Genomic DNA, 22759 nt, shown 5'->3' on the forward strand with positions numbered 1-22759 from the left:
TCCAACAAGAAGATATAATATTTATAAATATTTATGTATCCAACATAGGAGCCCCTATATATATACACCAGATGTTAACAGACCAAAAAAGGGAGAAATAAACAGCAATACAATAACAGTAGGGGACTTTAATTGACATGTTAGATCTGATGAACTTAACAAATATCCAACCAAAAGCAACAGAATACACATTCTTCTCAAGTGCACAATGAACATTCTCCAGGGGAGATCATGTTAGTCCACAAAACAAATCTTAACAAATTTAAGAAGATTAAGACAATAACAAGCATATTTTCATACCACAATGGTATGAAAACAGAAATCAATGATAAGAAGGAAACTGGAAAATTAGTGGAGACTAAACAACATGCTATTCAACAAACAATGGGTCAATAAAGAAACCAAAAGTGGAATAAAAAAAATCTTGAGACAAAGAAAAATGGAAACACAACATACCAAACCTGCAGAAAAGCAGCTTTAAGAGGCAAGGATTAACAATGATAAATGCCTACTTCCAGAAAAAATAAAAGTCTCAAATAAACAACCTAACTTTACACCTCAAAGAACTAGAAGAAGAACAAACAAAGCCCAAAGTTAAAAGAAGGAAGCAAACAACAAAGATCAGAGCAGAAATAAATGAAATAGAGACTAAAGAGACAATAGAAGAAATCAATGAAATAAAAAGTTGGTTCTTCGAAAGATAAACCAAATTGACAAATCTTTAGCTAGACTCACCAAGAATAAAAGAGAGTGGGTCATAAAATCAGAAATGACAGAGAAGAGAGACCTTCAAGACCGCAGAGAAGTAAGATGTGGAGATCACCTTCCTCCCCACAAATACATCAGAAATACATCTACATGTGGAACTACTCCTACAGAACACCTACTGAATGCTGGCAGAAGACCTCAGACTTCCCAAAAGTCAAGAAACTCCCCACATACCTGGGTAGGGCAAAAGAAAAAATAGAGACAAAAGAATAGGGACTGGACCTGCACCTTGGGGAGGGAGCTGTGAAGGAGTAAAAGTTTCCACACACTAGGAAGCCCCTTGACTGGTGGAGATGGGGGGGGTGGGAGGAGGGGAAGCTTTGGAGTTATGGAGAAGAGTGCAGCAATAGGAGTGCAGAGGGCAAAGCGGAGAGATTCCCACACAGAGGATCATTGCCGACCAGCCCTCACCAGCCTGAGACACTTGTCTGCTCACTCGCCATGACGGGTGGGGGTTGGGTGTTGAGGCTCCAGTTTCGGAGGTCAGACCTCAGGGAGAAGACTGGGGTTGGCTGCATGAACACAGCCTGAAGGGGGGCTAGTGTGCCACAGGTAGCTGGGAGGGAGTCCAGGAAAAAGTCTGGAACTGCCTAAGAGGCAAGAGACCATTGTTTTGGGGTGCACGAGGAGAGGGGATTCAGAGCACCACCTAAACAAGCTCCAGAGACGGGCGCGAGCCACGGCTATCAGCACAGACCCCAGAGACAGGCATGAGACGCTAAGGCTGCTGATGCAGCCACCAAGAAGCCTGTGAGCGAGCACAGGTCACTATCCATACCTCCCCTCCCGGGAGCCGGTGCAGCCCGCCACTGCCAGGGTCCCATGATACAGGGACAACTTTCCCGGGAGAATGCACGGCTTGCCTCACACTGTTGCAATGTCATGCTGGCCTCTGCCACCACAGGCTTGCCCCACATCCTGTAACCCTCCCTCCTCCTGGCCTGAATGAGCCAGAGACCCCTAATCAGCTGCTCCTTTAACCCCATCCTGTCTGGGAGGGAAAAGACGCCCTCAGGCGACCTACACGCAGAGGCGGGGCCAATTCCAAAGCTGAACCCCGGGAGCTATGCGAACAAAGAAGAGAAAGGGAAATTTGTCCGTGCAGCCTCAGGAGCAGCGATTAAATTTCCACAATCAACCTGATGTACCCTTCATCGGTGGAATACCTGAATAGACAACGAATCATTCCAAAATTGAGGTCGTGGACTTTGGGAGCAACTGTAGATTTGGGGTTTGCTATGTGACGGACTGGTTTCTGGTTTTATATTTATTGTAGTTTAGTATCTAGACTTTACTATCATTGGTAGGTTTGTTTACTGATTTGGTTGCTCTCCTCCTTTTTTTTTTTTACATAGATATATTTTTTTCCTTTTTCTCTTTTTGTGAGTGTGTATGTATATGCTTCTTTGTGTGATTTTTGTCTGTATAGCTTTGTTTTTACCATTTGTCCTAGGGTTCTGTCTCTCCATTTTGTTGTTGTTGTTGTTGCTGTTGTTGTTTTTCTTTTTGTTTTTAGCATAGTTTTTATAGCTTGTTATCAGTGGTGGATTTGCTTTTGGGTTTGGCTGGTCTCTTCTTTCTTTCTTTTTTTAATTACTTTTAAGTTTTTTTATTTTTAATAAGTAAAATTTTTTTTATTCTAAGAACTTTTTTAATTTTATTTTTTTCTTTCCTTCTTTCTCTTTTTCTCCCTTTTCTTCTGAGCCGTGTGGCTGACAGGGTCTTGGTGCTCTGGCCGGGTGTCAGGCCTGTGTCTCTGAGGTGGGAGAGCTGAGTTCAGGACATTGGTCCACAAGAGACTTCCGAGCTCCACGTAATATCAAATGGCGAAAGCTCTCCCAGAGATCTCCATCTCAATGCTAAGACCCAGCTCCACTCAATGACCAGCAAGCTACAGTGCTGGACACGCTATGCCAAACGACTATAAAGACAGGAACACAACCCCACCCGTCAGAAGAGAGGCTGCCTAAAATCATAATAAGGTCACAGACACCCCAAAACACCACTGGACGCAGTTCTGTCCACCAGAAAGACAAGTTCCAGCCTCATCCACCAGAACACAGGCAAGAGTCCCCTCCACCAGGAAGCCTACACAACCCACTGAACCAACCTTAGCCACTGGGGACAGACACCAAAAACAACGGGAACTACAAACCTGCAGCCTGCGAAAAGCAGACCCCAAACACAGTAAGTTAAGCAAAATGAGAAGACAGAGAAACACAGCAGATGAAGGAGCAAGATAAAAACCCACCAGACCTAACAAATGAAGAGGAAATAGGCAGTCTACCTGAAAAAGAATTCAGAGTAATGACAGTAAAGATGATACAAAATCTTGGACATAGAATGGAGAAAATACAAGAAACGTTTAACAAGGACTTAGAAGAACTAAAGAGCAAGCAAACAGTGAGGAATAACACAATAAATGAAATTAAAAATTCTCTAGAAGGAATCAATAGCAGAATAACTGAAGCAGAAGAATGGATAAGTGCCCTGGAAGATAAAATAGTTGAAATAACTACTGCAGAGAAGAATGAAGAAAAAAGAATGAAAAGAACTGAGGACAGTCTTAGAGACCTCTGGGACATTAAACACACAAACATTTGAATTATAGGGGTCCCAGAAGGAGAAGAGAAAAAGAAAAGTACTGAGAAAATATTTGAAGAGATTATAGTTGAAAAATTCCCTAATATGGGAAAGGAAATAATGAATCAAGTCCAGGAAGCACAGAGAGTCCCATACAGGATAAATCTACGGAGAAACATGCCAAGACACATATTAATCAAACTATCAAAAAATAAATACAAAGAAAACATATTAAAAGTAGCAAGGGAAAAACAAAAAATAACATACAAGGGAATCCCCATAAGGTTAACAGCTGATCTTTCAGCAGAAACTCTGCAAGCCAGAAGGTAGTGGCAGGACATATTTAAAGTGATGAAAGGGAAAAACCTATAACTGAGATTACTCTACCCAGCAAGGATCTCATTCAGATTTGATGGAGAAATTAAAACCTTTATAGACAAGCAAAAGCTAAGAGAATTCAGCACCACCAAACCATCTTTACAACAAATGCTAAATAAACTACTCTAGGCAGGAAACACAAGAGAAGGAAAACACCTACAATAATGAAAGCAAAACAATTAAGAAAATGCTAATAGGAACACACATATCGATAATTACCTTAAATGTAAATGGATTAAATGCTCCAACCAAAAGACACAGACTGGCTGAATGGATAAAAAAACAAGACCCGTATGTATGCTGTCTACAAGAGACCCACTTCAGACCTAGGGACACATACAGACTGAAAGTGAGGGGTTGGAAAAAGATATTCCATGCAAATTGAAATCAAAAGAATGCTGGAGTAGCAATTCTCGTATCAGACAAAATAGACTTTAAAATAAAGACTATTACAAGAGACAAAGAAGGACACTACATAATGATCAAGGGATCGATCCAAGAAGAAGACATAACAATTGTAAATATTTATGCACCCAACATAGGAGCACTTCAATACATAAGGCAAATACTAACAGCCATAAAAGGGGAAATCGAGAGTAACACAACCATAGTAGGGGACTTTAACACCCCACTTTCACTAATGGACAGATCATCCAAAATGAAAATAAATAAGGAAACACAAGCTTTAAATGATACATTAAACAAGATGGACTTAATTGATATTTATAGGACATTCCATCCAAAAACAACAGAATACACATTTTTCTCAAGTGCTCATGGAACAATCTCCAGGATAGATCATATCTTGGGTCACAAATCAAGCCCTGGTAAATTTAAGAAAACGGAAATCATATCAAGTATCTTTTCCGACCACAACGCTATGAGACTAGATATCAATTACAGGTAAAAATCTGTAAAAAATACAAACACATGGAGGTTAAACAATACACTACTTAATAAAGAAGAGATCATTGAAGAAATCAAAGAGGAAATCAAAAAATACCTAGGAACAAATGACAATGAAAACATGACAACCCAAAACCTACGGGATGCAGAAAAGCAGTTCTAAGAGGGAAATGTATAGCAATACAACCCTATGTCAAAAACCAAGAAACACCTCAAATAAGCAACCTAACCTTACACCTAATGCAATTAGTGAAAGAAGAACAAAAGAACCCCAGAGTTAGCAGACGGAAAGAAATCATAAAGATCAGATCAGAAATAAATGAAAAAGAAATGAAGGAAACGATAGCAAAGAGCAATAAAACTAAAGCTGATTCTTTAAGAAGATAAACAAAATTGATAAACCATTAGCCAGACTCATCAAGAAAAAAAGGGAGAAGACTCAAATCAAGAGAATTAGACATGAAAAAGGAGAAGTAACAACTGACACTGCAGAAATACAAAGGTTCAAGAGAGATTACTACAACCAACTACGTGCCAATAAAATGGAAAACAAATTTCTAAATTCCTAGAAAAGCACAACCTTCTGAGACTGAACTAGTAAGAAACAGAAGATATAAACAGACCAATCACAAGCACTGAAATTGAGACTGTGATTAAAAATCTTCCAACAAACAGAGCCCAGGACCACGCGGCTTCACAGGCGAATTCTATCAAACATTTAGAGAAGAGCGAGGAACACTCCTAAACTCATTCTACGAGGCCACCATCACCCTGATACCAAAACAGGACAAAGATGTCACAAACAAAGAAAACTACGGGCCAGTATCACTGATGAACACAGATTCAAAAATCCTCAACAAAATACTAGCAAACAGCTTCCAACAGCACATTAAAAGGATGATACACCATGATCAAATGGGGTTTATTCCAGGAATGAAAGGATTCTTCAATATAAGCAAATCAATTACTGTTACACACCATATTAACAAACTGAAGGAGAAAAACCATATGATCATCTCAATAGATGCAGAAAAACCTTTTGACTAAATTCAGCCCCCATTTATGGTAAAAACCCTCCAGAAAATAGGCATAGAGGGAACGTACCTCAACATAATAAAGGTCATATATAACAAACCCACAGCCAACATCTTTCACAATGGTGAAAATGTGAAACCATTTCCTCTAAGATCAGGAACAAGACAATGTTGCCCATTCTCACCACTCTTATTCAACATAGTTTTGGAAGTTTTAGCCACAGAAAACAGAGAAGAAAAAGAAATAAAAGGAATCCAAATTGGAAAAGAAGAAGTAAAGCTGTCACTGTTTGCAGATGACATGATACTATACATAGAGAATCCTAAAGTTGCTACCAGAAAACTACTAGAGCTAATCAATGAGTTTGGTAAAGTAGCAGGATACAAAATTAATGCAGAGAAATCTCTTGCTTTCCCATACACTAATGATGAAAAATCTGAAAGAGAAATTAAGAAAACACTCGCATTTACCATATCAACAAAAAGAATAAAATATCTAGGAATAAACCTACCTAAGGAGACAAAAGACCTGTATGCAGAAAATTATAAGACACTGATGAAAGAAATTAAAGATGATACAAAGAGATGGAGAGATATACCATGTTCTTGGATTGGAAGAATCAACATTGTGAAAATGACTCTAGTACCCAAAGCCATCTACAGATTCAGTGCAATCCCTATCAAACTACCAATGGCATTTTTCACAGAACTAGAACAAAAAATTCAGAATTTGTATGGAAACACAAAAGATCCCGAATAGCCAAAGCAATCTTGAGAAAGAAAAACGGAGTTGGAGGCAGACTATACTATAGTCCAGACTATACAGCTGGACTTCGGACTATACTATAAAGCTACAGTAATCAAGACAGTATGGTACTGGCACAAAAGCAGAAATATAGATCAATGGAACAGGATAGAAAGCCCAGAGATAAACCCATGCACATATGGCAACCTCATTTTTGAGAAAGGAGGCAAGAAGATACAATGGAGAAAAAGACAGCGTCCTCAGTACGTGGTACTGGGAAAACTGCACAGCTACATGTAAAAGAATGAAATTAGAACACTCCCTAACACCATACACAAAATGAAACTCAACATGGATGAAACACCTAAATGTAAGACCAGACACTATAAACTCGTAAAGGAAAACATAGGCAGAACACTCTATGACATAAATCACAGCAAGATCCTTTTTGACCCACCTCCTAAAGAAATGGAAACAAAAATAAACAAATGGCACCTAATGAAACTTAAAAGCTTTTGCACAGCAAAGGAAACCATAAACAAGACCAAAAGACAACCCTCAGAATGGGAGAAAATATTTGCAAATGAAGCAACTGACAAAGGATTAATCACCAAAATTTACAAGCAGCTCATGCAGCTCAATAACAAAAAAACAAACAACCCAATCCAAAAATGGGCAGAAGACCGAAACAGACATTTCTCCAAAGAAGATATACAGATTGCCAACAAACACATGAAAGAATGCTCAACATTATTAATCATTAGAGAAATGCAAATCAAAACTACAATGAGATATCATCTCACACCGGTCAGAATGGCCATCATCCAAAAATCTAGAAATAATAAATGCTGGAGAGGGTGTGGAGAAAAGGGAACACTCTTGCACTGTTGGTGGGAATGTAAATTGATACAGCCACTATGGAGAACAGTATGGAGGTTCCTTAAAAAACTACAAATAGAACTACCATACGACCCAGCAATCCCACTACTGGGCATATACCCTAAGAAAACCATAATTCAAATAGAGTCATGTACCAAAATGTTCATTGCAGCTCTATTTACAATAGCCAGGACATGGAAGCAATCTAAGTGTCCATCAACAGATGAATGGATAAAGAATATGTGGCACATACATACAGTGGAATATTACTCAGCCATAAAAAGAAACGAAATTGAGTTATTTGTAGTGAGGTGGATGGACCTAGAGTCTGTCATACAGAGTGAAGTAAGTCAGAAAGGCAAAACAAATACCGTATGGTAACACATATAGCATATGGTAAAAAAAAAAAAAAAAAGTCATGAAGAACCTAGGGGTAAGATGGGAATAAAGACACAGACCTACTGACACATGGACTTGAGGTTATGGGGAGGGGGAAGGGTAAGCTGTGACAAAGTGAGAGAGTGGCATAGACATATATACACTACCAAACACAAAATAGCTAGCTACTGGGAAGCAGCCGCATAGCACAGGGAGATCAGCTAGGTGGTTTGTGACGACATACAGGGGTGGGATAGGGAGGGTGGGAGGGAGGGAGACGCAAGAGGGAAGAGATATGGGAACATATGTATATGTATAACTGATTCACTTTGTTATAAAGCAGAAACTAACACACCATTGTAAAGCAATTATACTCCAATAAAGATGTTAAAAAAAAACAAGAATCCTATACTATGATCAAGTGGGATTTATTACAGGGATGCAAGGATGGTTCAACATATACAAATCAATCAACATGATACAGAAGATTAACAAAATAAAGGATGAAAATTTAGAATCATCTCAAGAGATGCAGTAAAAGGATTTGACAAAATTCAACATGCTTTTATGATAAAGACTCTCAACAAAGTGGGTACAGAGGGAACATACCTCCACATAATAAAGGCCATATAAGACAAGCCCACAGCTAACATCACAGTCAACGATGAAAAGTTAAAAGCTTTTCTTCTAAGGTAAAGAACAAGATAAGGATACACACTTTTGTCACTTTTATTCAACATAGTATAGGCAGTCCTAGCCAGAACAATTAAGTAAGAAAAAGAAATAAAAGGCATCCAAATTGGAAAGGAAAAAGTAAAATTGTCATTATTTGCAGATCATGATAGTATATATAAAAAACCCTAAACACCCCCACCAAAAAACTGTTATAGGGTTTCCCTGGTGGCGCAGTGGTTGAGAGTCTGCCTGCCGATGCAGGGGACACGGGTTCGTGCCACGGTCTGGGAAGATCCCACATGCCGCGGAGCGGCTGGGCCCGTGAGCCATGGCCGCTAAGCCTGCTCATCCAGAGCCTGTGCTCCGCAACGGGAGAGGCCACAGCAGGGAGAGGCCTCTCACAACAGTGAGAGCAGGAAAAAAAAAAAAAAAAACTGTTAGAACTAATAAATAAATCCAATAAACTTGCAGGATACAAAATCAATACACAGAAATCTGTAGTTTTGCTTACACCAATAATGAACTATCAGGAAGAGAAATGAAGAAAACAATCGCATTTACAACTGTATCAAAATGAATAAAATATCTAGGGAATAAATTTAAGCAAGGAGGTGAAAGACCTGTACACTGAAAATTGTAAGACCCAGATGAAAGAAACTGAAGAAGACACCAAAAATGGAAAGATATTCTACACTCATAGACTGGAAGAATTAATATTATTAAAATGTCCATATTACTCAAAGCAGTCTACGGATTTGATGCAATTCTTATCAAAATTCCAATGCCATTTTTCACAGAAATGGAACAAACAATTCTAAAATTTGTACAGAACCACAAAGACCCTGAATAGCCAAAGCAATCTTGAGAAAAAGTAAAACAAAGCTAGAGGCATCATGCTCCCTGATTTCAAACAATAACACAAAGTTATAGTAATCAAAACAGTATGATATGGGCATAAAAAGACACATAGATCAATGAACAGAGAGCCCAGAAATAAACCCATCTTATATAGTCAATTAATTGATGACAAAGAAGCCAAGAATATACAATATACTAAAAAAAGGACAGTCTCTTAAATAAATGGTATTGGAAAAAATGGACAGCCACATTTTAAAAAATGAAACTGGATCACTATCTTACAATACATAAGAATTCACTCAAAATGGATTAAAGACTTGCGTGTAAGACCTGAAGCCATAAAACTCCTCAAAGAAAACATAGAGGGTAAGCTCCTTGACATCAGTCTTGATAAAGATTTTTTTGGATTTGACATCAAAAGCAAAGGTAACAAAATCAAAAATAAACAAATGGGACTACCTCAAACTAAAAAGCTTTACAGAGCAAAGGAAAACGTCAACAAAATGGAAAGGCAACCAACTAAATGAGAGAAAATATTTGCAAATCATGTATCTGATAAAGGGTTAATATCTAAAATATACAAAGAACTCAAAAAACTTAATAGCAAAAAAAGCCAATCTGATTTAAATAATGAACAGAGAATCTGAATAGACATTTTTCTAAACAAGACATACTGACGGCCAACAGGTACATGAAAAGGTGCTCCACATCAATAATTAATCATCAGGGAAATGCAAATCAAAACCACAATGAGATATCACCTCACATCTATTCGAATGGCTATTATCAAAAAGACAAGAAATAACAATTGTTAGCAAGGATGTGGAGAAAAGGGAACCCTGTGCACAGTTGATGGAAATGTTAATTGGCATACCCACTATGGAAAAAAGTATGGAGATTCCTTAAAAGATTAAAAATAGAACTACCGTAAGATCCAGCAACTCTACTTCTGGGTATTTATCCAAAGAAAACAAAAACACTAACTCCAAAATATATATACACCCCCATGTTCACTCAGCATTATTTACAATAGCTGAATAGAGAAACAACCTAAATGTCCATCAACAAAGAAAATGTGGTATGTATATATATAATATATATATAATATATATACATACACACACAGATATATATACAATGGGGTATTTTTTGGCCATAAAAAACAATGAAATCTTGCCATTTGAGACAACATAGATGGATCTTGAGGGCATTATGCTAAGTAAAATAATCAGATAGAGACAAATACCATGTGATCTCACTTATAAGCGGAATCTAAAAACAACAACAACAACAAAACAAGCTCATAGATACAGAGAACAGATTGGTGTTTGTCAGAGGAGGGAGGGGGGGTGTGGGCAAAATGGGTGAAAGGAGTCTTAAGGTACAAACTTCCGTTTTTAAAATAAGTATATCACAGGGATGTAATGTACAATATGGCAACTACATTTAATAATACTGTATTACATATTTTAAAGTTGCTAAGAGAATAAATCATCAAAGTTCTCAAAACAAGAAAAAATTCTCTATGTATGATAACATATGTTAACTAGGTTGATTGTGGTGATCACTTCATAATATATACAAACATCAAATCATTATGTTACACACCTGTAACTGATACAATGTTGTATGTCAATTATACCTCAATTTTAAAAAGATATTAGAACAAAGGAATGGACTGCTGACATACCCATGCTACTAAATGGATAAACCACAAAAAGATTATGCTAAATGAAAGAAGTGAGATAGAAAAGACTTCATGTTGTATTAATCTGTTTATATAAAATGTCTAAAAAACGCGAATCTATAAATTCAGAAAATAGATTAGTGGTTCGCAGAAGCTGGGGCTAGGAGCAGGAACTGATGGCAAGTGGGCATGTGGATTCTTTTCTGGGGTGATGGAAAATGTTCTCAGATGGATTATGGTTATGGTTACACAATTCTATAATTTATTAAAAATCCCTGAATCGCACACTTAAAACGGGTGAGCTTTATGATACTTAAGTTATATAACAGTAAAGTGGCTTTAAAAATCAGCCCAAAACACAATTCTTTAACTTCTTTTTATTGATAACTTCTCCACAGTTTTTCAGGTCCTTTATGGTCTCTGTGGTCACCTTCTTACTCTATTTATAACAAAATATGAGACATCAGTTGTTTACACTCTGATCGTATACTACGTATCAATGGTAAAATGGTTATTCCCTCTCAAAAATGATATGTTCTAGAAAGCCTGATTGTGATTATAGATAGTTTTTAAAAGATACTAAATTTGAAATGTTACTTCTGTGTATTTAAGATTATTTCTCAAAATGACCAAGGCTATGTATACAAAATGTGAAAACAAATGGTTCAAACATGAAAATTTTGATCAACCAACCGTAGTTGCCTCAATAACCTCTAGTAACTCCTTTGACTGATTTTCAGGCTGGACTTTTTTTTTTCCTTCACTGAATTGACCAAATTGACTGTGGAAATTGGTATCATGTTGAGACAAACCCATGTTGCCACCGATAACAGCCCCAAGCAGGAAACTGTATCTTTACACATGCTGTATCAATTAGCCATTAAACAACCCACATGAACAGCATCAAGCTGAAGCTTGCTAATAAAGGCCCACAGAGCATGGGCTTTCTGCAGCTCTTCTCAAAAGGCTCCTCCGCCCACTACCCAGCACCCACCCCCAATACAATCAGGGGTCAGAGTGGGAGGCGATCCGAGGGGGCTGCTCAAAACACATAAATAAAACCTCTTTCACAGAACTACAGCTGGAGTTATCCAACGTGTTTTATACAGGGCTCTACACATCAATTTCCTTTAAGTTTCGTCACAAAGAAAATCGTGACTTTCTACGAGCCATTCTATGCTTTCTCTTTTCAGAAAAGGAAATTCTTGCGAACTGAGGATTCCCTTTTTGCTGTGATCTATTCATATCAGGTGCTGGTGATATCTCCCACTTCTGCTCCCTTCTGGTCTCCATTTTGTCTTTTTGTAAAAATTTTTACTGGAGTATAGTTGCTTTACAATGCTGTGTTAGCTTCTACTGCACAGCAAAATGAATCAGCCATACATATACATATATCCCCTCCCTTTTGGATTTCCCTCGCATTTAAGTCACCACAGTGCATTAAGTAGAGCTCCCGTGCTATACAGTATGTTCCCATCAGTTGTCTATTTTATACATAGTATCAGTAATGTATATGTGTCAATCCCAATCTCCTACTTCCTCCCATCCCACCCCACCCCCTTCCCCCTTGGTAGCATATTTAAAATATTTAATTTGCTCTGTGCTTTCATGTGTAAGCCTCACTGAATGCTTTTAGAAATAGGCACGGTGCAATCCTTAAGGAAACACGAGTTCAGTTTTAAAATACGGTATGCGGCTCTCCTGTGGGATGATAATGGAAGCAGAAATAAACTTCTCTTCAACTTTTTCCCCTCTATAAAGCGATTACACTATTTTGCTTGAATGCCAGGAAGCCAGTCTCAGTTTACCAGGAGCCAGAGACACATTAGCAGGTATTCATGCCTAGTAAGCTCTCCTAGCACTATGCCAGGGTGCTGCAACCATCTTTTTACATTGTTAGTCTTATGAAAAGACAACAACTAATATATTTATCTAGTTATTTCTTGGGGGACTGCTTTCTACTGAATGAGAACAGCAGGTACAATTAAACATAGACTATGCTGGGCTTCCCTGGTGGCGCAGTGGTTGACAGTCCGCCTGCCGATGCAGGGGACACGGGTTCGTGCCCCGGTCCGGGAAGATCCCACATGCCGCGGAGCGGCTGCGCCCGTGAGCCATGGCCGCTGAGCCTGCGTGTCCGGAGCCTGTGCTCCGCAACGGGAGAGGCCACAGCGGTGAGAGGCCCGCGTACCGCAAAAAAAAACCCCACAAAAAACATAGACTATGCTGACATTTCTACACTACAAATTCATCTGTGCACAACAGGAACACACTTGAGAAAACCACAGTGCAATATAAAAGTTATTCTAATCATTCCATCACACAACGAAGGGTAGGTCATCCAAATATTCTTGCAAAAGCCTTAAATAAAATTAAGCAGCAAAATTAGCCATCCTAAATGGCAGTTATTATCTGGAGTCTCATGATTCAGTTCTGAATGGAAGCAACAAACATGGTTTTCCCTCTTCATGTATGACAACTGCAGGAGACACGCAGCATTTACAAGGTTAATACCAGGGGCAAAAGAGGCCCAGGTTTCTCAATTCTGCCTTCCTTTTAGTAAGTAAAAGAGGTTTCCTTCTAATGTAGTGGATTTTAGATTCCTACCCAGCAACATCCTCTGTTTGATGTATGGGAAATACCGGGTGTGGAGGAACAGGTTCCTGGAGGTCGGAAGGGACCTATACTCTGCCCCAGCTCTGAACAACTTAATTCCCACAAGTCTAAGATACCACCAATTACAAGTCTTTCAGTGAAAAAGGAAAGAAAGCAATGGAATACAACACTAAATGCATAAATAAATTATAAGATACATTTTGATCATAGAGTTGACTTGGAGTAGCATGTCCAGAGACCAACTCTGGTAAATTGTTCTAAAGAAATAACAAAAATTAGAGATAACACTTCTTTGGCACTTGCTATATGCCAAACACTGGGCTAAATGCATTATCCTCATACATATTATATCTCATTTAATTCTCACCATAACCCTTGAGATAGGTACTATTATTAACCCCTTTTTAGAGATGAGTAAATTGAGGCTGAAGTTAATGAAATTACTTGCTCAAGGTCACACAACTATAGACTACAATCCTAACTCTTAAGCCTTAACAAACTGTATTATGTTTATGAGATAAATCTCATCTCAATTTATGGGCTCGATTACTATCCCAGTTTTGACCTTGAATAGCTGGGCTGATCTTCAGACATTTTAGTTTAGATTTTTCCACTTCTCACATAAAGTAGATATAGGAGGGAAGTTTGGAGAAGGTTCTAACTATTCTTTCACTTAACCTCTTGCTGCTTGTCTTGAGAAGCAGTTATTTGAACTGTAACAATATCTATTATGTGCCAGACAAAGTGCTACAATCTCAAAGAGGTTAAGGAACTGATCCAAGGTCACATAGATGAGTTGTATTAAGAAGCAGCAGAAGCAGAACTTAAATCTGGATCTGACCCTAAATATAGATCTATTCCATTAGGCTACCCACTAGTTATCACCTTCCTTATGACTAAGTTATTTACCCTTTTTAAGCTTTAGTTTCCTCATCTGAAACACAGAAAGGCACTAAATGAATGATAATATTAATAACAATAATAATTGCACCCAATCCAGAAGGAACTTAATCCTCCAACAGCAAAAGAATGGATTTAATTTCCATGGTGCTGACCACCTTAAACCATGCCTTTGGAGAAAGGGACAGACATGGAGAAGTCTTCTAACTGCTAAACATTCTTGGCAGGATATTCTCTCTGAGGATACATATCTTACTTTAATACTACAGCGGAACAAAGGTCATCCAATTAAGCCACGCTACAAAAAATTCCAGGAGAAAAACATTATTCCCAGAAAACTGTGATTCAATTTATTCATCTAACAAATATGGACTGGCACACAGTGTCATAAATTAACTGGGGCCTCCAACCTCTACCAACAGAAATGACCCAGCATACAGCTGTTCTCCCTCTCCCTCTGATAAGACCCTAAAACTTCATAGCTTGCATAAGAGACAAAGCTGTGCTCAGAGCCTGGTGAATCAAACATTCATCAGACCACCGAGTGCATTGTGCTGGGTGGGTAGACAGGGGCTCATCATAAAGGTGAGGGGCATATATTCGGGTGCCATAAAGAACTGTGAGTCAAACCCACAATGATCACATAATCTACTTTAAATCCCAATCCCCAGCAAGGCAGAAGGATCTTAGGGGAGGTTAACAGGAGGACTAAATACCCTCTCAGACTATTTGTATTCCTTCCCTCTATGGCACATGACTTCTATGGCACATGACTCTATGGCACATGACTTCTCTTCTCTTCCCTAAGGCTTCCACTGATACTCATTTTTAGAAAGGGAGGGGGAGGTGGCTTGCACGGTAATTCCCCTGGGTGCCTCACCCTTTTAGAGATGTCCTAAAAGGGATGACTCTCCTATGAAAAATCCTACCACAGACACATGGATAAAAGAAAAACTAAGTCCAGGACAACCCTCTCTGTTGAAGTAGATCACCCAAGTGCAGACAATCATAGAACAATCACATATTCTTTATTATTAAGCTTTTTATTTTGAGATAATTGTAGACACACATGCAGTTGTAAAAAATAACAGACATCCTGTATATCCTCTACCCATTTCCTCCCAAGAGTGACATCTTGAAAAACTGTTGTACAATATCACAAACAGGGCACTGACATGGATACAGTCAAGACAGAGAATGTGTCCATCACCACATCCTTTTATAGCCACACCACTTCCCTCCTACCCCTGCATCCTCTCATTAGCCTCTGGAAACCACTAATTTACTCTCCATTTCTGTAATTCTGTCATTTCAAGAACCTTATAAAAATGGAATCACACAGTATGTAACGTTTTGTGACTGGCTTTTTTTACTTGGCATAATTCTCTGGAGATTCATCCAGGTTATATATATCAATAGTTCATTCATTTTTATTGCTGAGTAGTAGTATATGGCATGAATGTAGCACAGCTTGTTTAACCATTCACTCATTAAAGGACGCTGGGGTTGTTTCCAGTTTTTGCCTATTATGAACAAAGCTACTATAAACATTTGTGTACTGCTTTTTGTGTAAACGTAAGTCTTCATTTCTCTGGGATAAATGCCCAGGAGTGCAATTGCTGGGTCATGTGGTAGTTGCATGTTTAGATTTTTAAGAAAGACCAAATTGTTTTCTGGGGGGTCTGTATCATTTTACATTCCTATCAGCAATGTATTACTGATCTAATTTCTCTGCATCCTTGCCGGCATTTGGTGTTATCACTATTTTAAAAATTTTAGCCATTCTGGTAGGTATGTAGTAATATCTCACTGTGCTTTTAATTTGCATTGCCTTAACGGCTAATGATGCTGAAATCCTTTCCTGTGCTTAAATATTTGCCATTTGTATATCCTCTTCAGTGGAATGTCTCTTCATGTCTTTTGCTCATTTTTTATTGGGATTGTTTGGGGTTTTTTGCTGTTGAATTTTGATAGTTTTTCATATACTCTAGACATGCATTCTTTAAAAGAACACTTTTTTTTTTTTTGGTATGTGGGCCTCTCACTGTTGTGGCCTCTCCCGTTGCGGAGCACAGGCTCCGGACATGCAGGCTCAGCGGCCATGGCTCACGGGCGCAGCCGCTCCGCGGCATGTGGGATCTTCCCGGACCGGGGCACGAACCCGTGTTCCCTGCATCAGCAGGTGGACTCTCAACCACTGCGCCACAAGGGAAGCCCTAAAAGAACCCTTTTAAGTAACGCTATATGGGGTTTCTTGTCTTGAAAATCATTACCACAAATACAGAAATCCCTAGTGATTACCCGAGGGAAAGACAATGAATGACCAACGTGGGGAAGGAGGCTTAATTTTTAGAGATGTTCATTTGTGTGGTGAGTCAGAGCTGCAGAAAAACCAACAACCCAGAGTCATTAAATTAGTTTGTTTACCTCAGTTAATGGGCTAAGTCTTTTTTTTCCCTCCAAACACACAAGTGTTCATAAGTTACAATCTACTACATCACTGGCATGTGATTAATATTTACATTTAAAGGACAATATTTCAACAATTTAAAAACAGGAGCCAAATGGACATATATACACTACCAAACATAAAACAGATAGCTAGTGGGAAGCAGTCGCATAGCACAGGGAGATCAGCTCGGTGCTTTGTGACTACCTAGAGGGGTGGGATAGGGAGGGTGGAAGGGAGGGAGACGCAAGAGGGAGGAGATATGGGGATACATGTATAACTGATTCACTTTGTTATAAAGCAGAAACTAACACACCATTGTAAAGCAATTACACTCCAATAAAGATGTTAAAAGAAAAAAAAGGATGCCCTTGCAGGTGAACTTCCTGTTACATTTTGGGGGCAACTTCCTGTGGATCTACAATCATTTCAAAATAAAAAGATTTTTTTAAAAAAGAATACCTTTGCTTTCCATCTAAGTTGTAACTCTTCATGTCGTTTTTTTTTTTTGTGGTACACAGGCCTCTCACTTCTGTGGCCTCTCCCGCTGCGGAGCACAGGCTCCAGACACGCAGGCTCAGCGGGCATGGCTCACGGGCCCAGCCGCGGAGAGGGATCCTCCCGGACCGGGGCACGAACCCGTGTCCCCTGCATCGGCAGGCGGACTCTCAACCACTGCCCCACCAGGGAAGCCCCCTCTGCATGTCCTTTTTATAACTCTTTGTTAATGATAATATTTTATTTTCAGTATACTTTATAGTTTAAAAACCCTTTCCCCTTAAAGATGTCTTTTGTATTGATTATATCAGTTTGGTTTAGAAAGCAACATTATTCTTAGCTAAGCCACATTGCTTTGATTCTCAATTATTAATATTTGCTTGCATTTTAGCCTCTTTAGTTGTAAAATATTTCATATTTCCCAGAGTTGCCCATTTTGAAGGAACACAAAATAGTTTATACATGTTAAGCACTTAGAACAGGGTCTGGTACAGAGTAAGTGCCTAATAAATATTCATTATTTTTACTATTACTACGATTTTCATAGCAAAATCTACTCGCAGGGATTCTCATTCGTTTTCTTTCTTCTCCTATATACCTGACTTACTTTGTACCTTGGTAATATGTCATACTTCCTTCAGTCACGAATCAAAGAATCCAGAATCCTGCTGCTTGAAGGAAGTTGAGTGATCATCTAGCCATCCCTTCATTTTATATATGAGGAAACTGAGGCCCGGAGAGCAAGAGCCACCTGCCTTTCCAGGGTCACACAACGAGGCAGTCAGTCAGAGGGACTGGATTGGGAATTTAAATAAAACTTTATTCCTTCTTAGAAATTGAGCTTTTTAAAAATTGTCCAAGTTAGACCAAGTCAGTGTGGCACATCTACAGTTCTTAAATAATATCTGAGGAAAAAACAGGTTAACTAAGAAAAGGAAAATCTGTGCAATTTCCAGATGCTCCAAATTGCTAGCCAAGGATAACAGCAACTTTTAAGTTTCTCTCTTTCTCTCCCTTCCTCCTCCCATCCCTCCCTCTCTTTCTTTCTCCCTCTCTCTGTCTTTCTGACATTGCAGATATCCTTTAAATCATGAAGGATTCTTTTTTTTTTTTTCAAGCTAGTGAGTTGCTAGACCAAACCTAGGTAGGATTTCTCAGGAGCCACGAGATATGATGATAATGACAGAATCAACCAGACCCCTTGGAAGAATGGTCTGTCTGTTTGGGCAGGGGAAACGTCTTTCTAAAGTAGAGCTTCCATGGGACTTCCCTAGTGGTCCAGTGGTAAAGAATTCACCTTCCAATGGAGGGGACATGGGTTCGATCCCTGGTTGGGGAACTAAGATCCCACATGCCACAGGGCAACTAAGCCTGCACGCCACAACTACTGAGCCCGCGTGCCTCAACTAGAGAGCCTGCATCCTGCAAACTACAGAGCCCACATGTTCTGGAGGCCGCATGCCACAACTAGAGAAAGAAAACCTGCATGCCACAACTAGAGAGAAGCCAGTGTGCTGCAACGAATAGTCTGTGCACTGCAAAGATCCCGCATGTCACAATGAAGACCCAACACAACCAAAAAAAGAAAAATAATAATAATAAAGTAGAGCTTCCACTGCACTGCTAAGAATTAAAAGAATGCCTTCTTTCTCTTCCTTCTTCTTTTTTTTAAAAGTCTGATTTACTGAGGGATAATTTACAGTAAAATTCACCCTATCTAGGTGTATAAGTCTAAGTGTTCTAACAAATGTGTACAGTCTGATAACCACCACCAAATTCAAGATATAGAATTTGCAACATCTCCCAAAATTCCCTCACAGCTTTATAGTCAACCCTTCCTCTACCCTTGGGCAACCACTGATGTATTTTCCATCCTTATTGCTTTGCCTTTTCCAGAATGTCATATATATGGAGTGACACAATAGGTAGCCCTTTGAGTCTGGCTTCTTTCACTTAGCATAAGGAGCTTACGGTGCATCTATGTCACTGCATGAATCAGTAGTTTGTTCCCTATTATTGCTGAGTATTATTCTATTTGTTCCCTATTATTGCTGAGTAGTATTCTATGTTTGGATGTACCACAGTTTGTTTATTCATTCACCAGTTGAAAGACAATGGAGTTGTTTCCAGTTTGGGGCTACTATGAATACAGCCATGTGGAGTGCGATTGCCAAATCATTTTGTAGGACAGTACCAAACTGCTTTCCAAAGTGGCTGGACCATTTCATATTCCCACTAGCAATGTATGAGAGTTCAGTTGCTCTGTATTCTTTGTCAGCACTTGATATTATCAGTTTTTTCTTTAATTTTAGTGAAGGTCTCTGTTTTAGCAGAAAAAAAAATGTAGCAGGAAACATTTTTTATCACACCAAACTACCGCTGAAAGTTGAAGCAAACTTGACTCCTCTCTTCCTCTAAAAATCCACAAGCAATCCATCAGGAAATTCTAACTCTACATTTAAAATACATTCAGAATCTGACCACTTCTCCCCATCTTCACGACTGTCTCCCTGACCTGAGCTTCTGTAACTCACCTGGTTACTGTAACACTGCCTAACAGCTGATAATACCCTCACCCCCATCCTCAGTGTGACACACTGGCCTCCCTGCTGTTCCATGAACACACCACGCACATCCCACCAGCATCTTCTGCTCTGTTCCCCCACACACCTTCCTGTCTAGCAACTCTCTTCCTTCAAGCCTTTGCTTCAATCTCATCTTCTCTATGAGGCCTACCTGATGAACACTGCAACCTGCCCTTTCCCTCCCCTAAGATTGATCTACTTTTTCTTTTCTCCCTATTAATAACTACCCTTTAACACACTCTGTATTTTTTTTATTATATTCATTACTTAGCGACATTACTTTCCCAACCCTGCCCCACCCCAGCTAGAGTATAAGTTCCATGAGTGTCAGAATCTTTTGTTTTATACAAATCGATGTATTCCAACTACATAGACAACTGCCTGGAACACAGTAGGGATAAAAATAAATAGTTGCTCCATGAACAAATTAAAAACACTGGCTTTGGCACCAACTGGAAAATATGTATGAGGACAGATTTATAAAAAGTAGAGCCAGGGGTAGAAAATGAAATTTCTAACATGCCTATTGAAACCACAAGACTTACTTTCTCCAATCACAAATTGGGCAGCATTTGCCGTCAGAATAATACAAAAACATTTTTTAATACATATATATATAATATAAAATATAAAAAAGCTCTCCTGTTAGAGAAAATTGATGAAACCAACCAGGTTCATATATACAAAAATATCCTGGGACACCAACTATCTAGGTTTTTTTCTTTCTATAAACTTCTCCATCTGTGTAAGACTGCCTCAGCCTGACTGCCAATTTTATTTTCTTAATCTAAGTTCTATTCTCATTACCCTTCCATTTCTATTTATTATCCTCAGGGAAGGAGAGAGCAGTTAATGCCAGGGCATTCTCACATCTTCCAAAGAAATGGCATAGGTGTTAATCTTGTATTTATGTTTGATGTGGGTAATGATGGCTGTGACTGGAGCTGTAGGTTTATTAATATACAGGGCTCTCACCTCATTAGTGGCGATGTATGTTTTGAAGTTAAGCTGCAATGTTTGCTGTAATGTCAGATCTGGCCTAACAGACTTTCTCACTGTTCATTTTCTTTGTTTTTACTCAGTCAGTACATGCTATGCTCACAGGGCTCACACGAATGCTTTTTAATAAAAACAATTTTTCCACAGTAGTTAATCTTGGTGGAAGTTTCAAACAGGTTTTTTTTTTTTCTTTTTTCTTTTTTTCTTTTTTTTTGCGGTACACGGGCCTCTCACTGTCACGGCCCTCCCCCATTGCAGAGCACAGGCTCCGGACGCGCAGGCTCAGCGGCCATGGCTCACGGGCCCAGCCGCTCCGCGGCATGTGGGATCTTCCCGGACCGGGGCACGAACGTGTGTCCCCTGCATCGGCAGGCGGACTCTCAACCACTGCGCCACCAAGGAAGCCCTCAAACAGTTTTAATAATTATTTCCTCATGTGATACCACATGTTTATCCTGAAGAAAAGATTTTCATAATTTTTCGCCTAGTAATACAAAGTATAATAAACTCTCTCCCTGGCTTGATTTGGGAGTGAGGTATTCTTATTAACAGGATAAAGTGGTTAATTCTAATAATAGTTATTATATAATTAAAACATACCTGCATTACTAATATTTGATAGCTTATAAAGCACTTTCACATATATCATCTCAACCAGATCTTAAAAAGAACAAAATAAACAAAAGTAAAACCTGGTTGAATATATCACTTGATGATCCACTATGAATGGCAACTGATACACTTCAATTCCTAAAAAAATTTACAGTTTCCATAATACACAAATAAACTAACCTGTACCAGACTAACAAGCTTCATGGGATGCATGAGTGGTCTGTTGCTGCTTGTTGCTCAGACTTCACTCTGCTCTACAGTCCTCATGGGGTTTGCACTATAGGAAAGACTCGATTTTCAACAGCTCGTCTGGAAGTCATTTACTATATTTTATAAATTCCACTATATATATATATATACACACACACACACACACCTATATATACACATATATATACACATGTATACATATATACACATATATATACCTATATATACACACATATATGTACATATACACACACACATATATATTTACAGCTACAAATCCAGGACCACTGTACTTCAAGGAAGCCATTTAAATGTGAGAAACAGTTTATCCTCTTTTCTCATTAGATAACTGAATATATATCCATTTCTTAATATTTTAAAATTTGTGTTCGTAAGTACAAGACCCTGGTCTTTAGGGGCAGCATTTGGTAGGGAAGAAAATGACAGAGGAGAACACAAGTACTTAGACCGAGACAAAGGAGAAGGAGGCTTAGATCACTCATTAATGCTTCTCTTTCACCATCTTTTCACTGTCTTCTCACAGCGCCTGTACTGGGCTCCCCCTCCTGCAGAAGGACCACTGTCTTTGATTTGACAACGTGACACATATTCAGCTAGAACTCCCATCATCATTCAAGAAAGCAAAAATGAGGATGTGTGCTTTTAAGAAGGTACAGCAATAAGCTTACATATCAAAAGTCTATAAACAAGTATATTACCTATTTAATTGCCTTAGCTGAACTTAAAAGCTCTGATCTTTAATTGAACTGATCTAAAAAGCTACAATTTTTAAATTAAGGACAAAATTAAATAGCTTTTTGGTAAATAAAAAGGCATCTTTAATCTTATTTTATGAAATCCAAGTTATTAAATATAGACAAAACATCTAAAATATTAAGTTAACATCTACTCAATCTAGAGTAAATTTCTTATGACAAAGCTTTACAAAATTCTTCAGAGACACCTGGCTTCTTCTACTCTTCAATAAAAACACGTACT

At 38.7% G+C, this 22759-nt stretch overlaps 1 protein-coding gene across 13 annotated transcripts in view; it reads right to left on the bottom strand.

Moving 5' to 3' along the window:
• Nucleotides 1-22759, bottom strand: part of MAP2K5 (mitogen-activated protein kinase kinase 5) — a 267619-nt gene that overhangs the window by 129423 nt on the left and 115437 nt on the right. The gene's annotated exons all lie outside the window — the stretch shown is intronic.

The sequence above is a fragment of the Orcinus orca genome, chromosome 2 (genome assembly GCF_937001465.1).
Source record: "Orcinus orca chromosome 2, mOrcOrc1.1, whole genome shotgun sequence".
In the NCBI taxonomy this organism is placed as follows: domain Eukaryota; kingdom Metazoa; phylum Chordata; class Mammalia; order Artiodactyla; family Delphinidae; genus Orcinus; species Orcinus orca.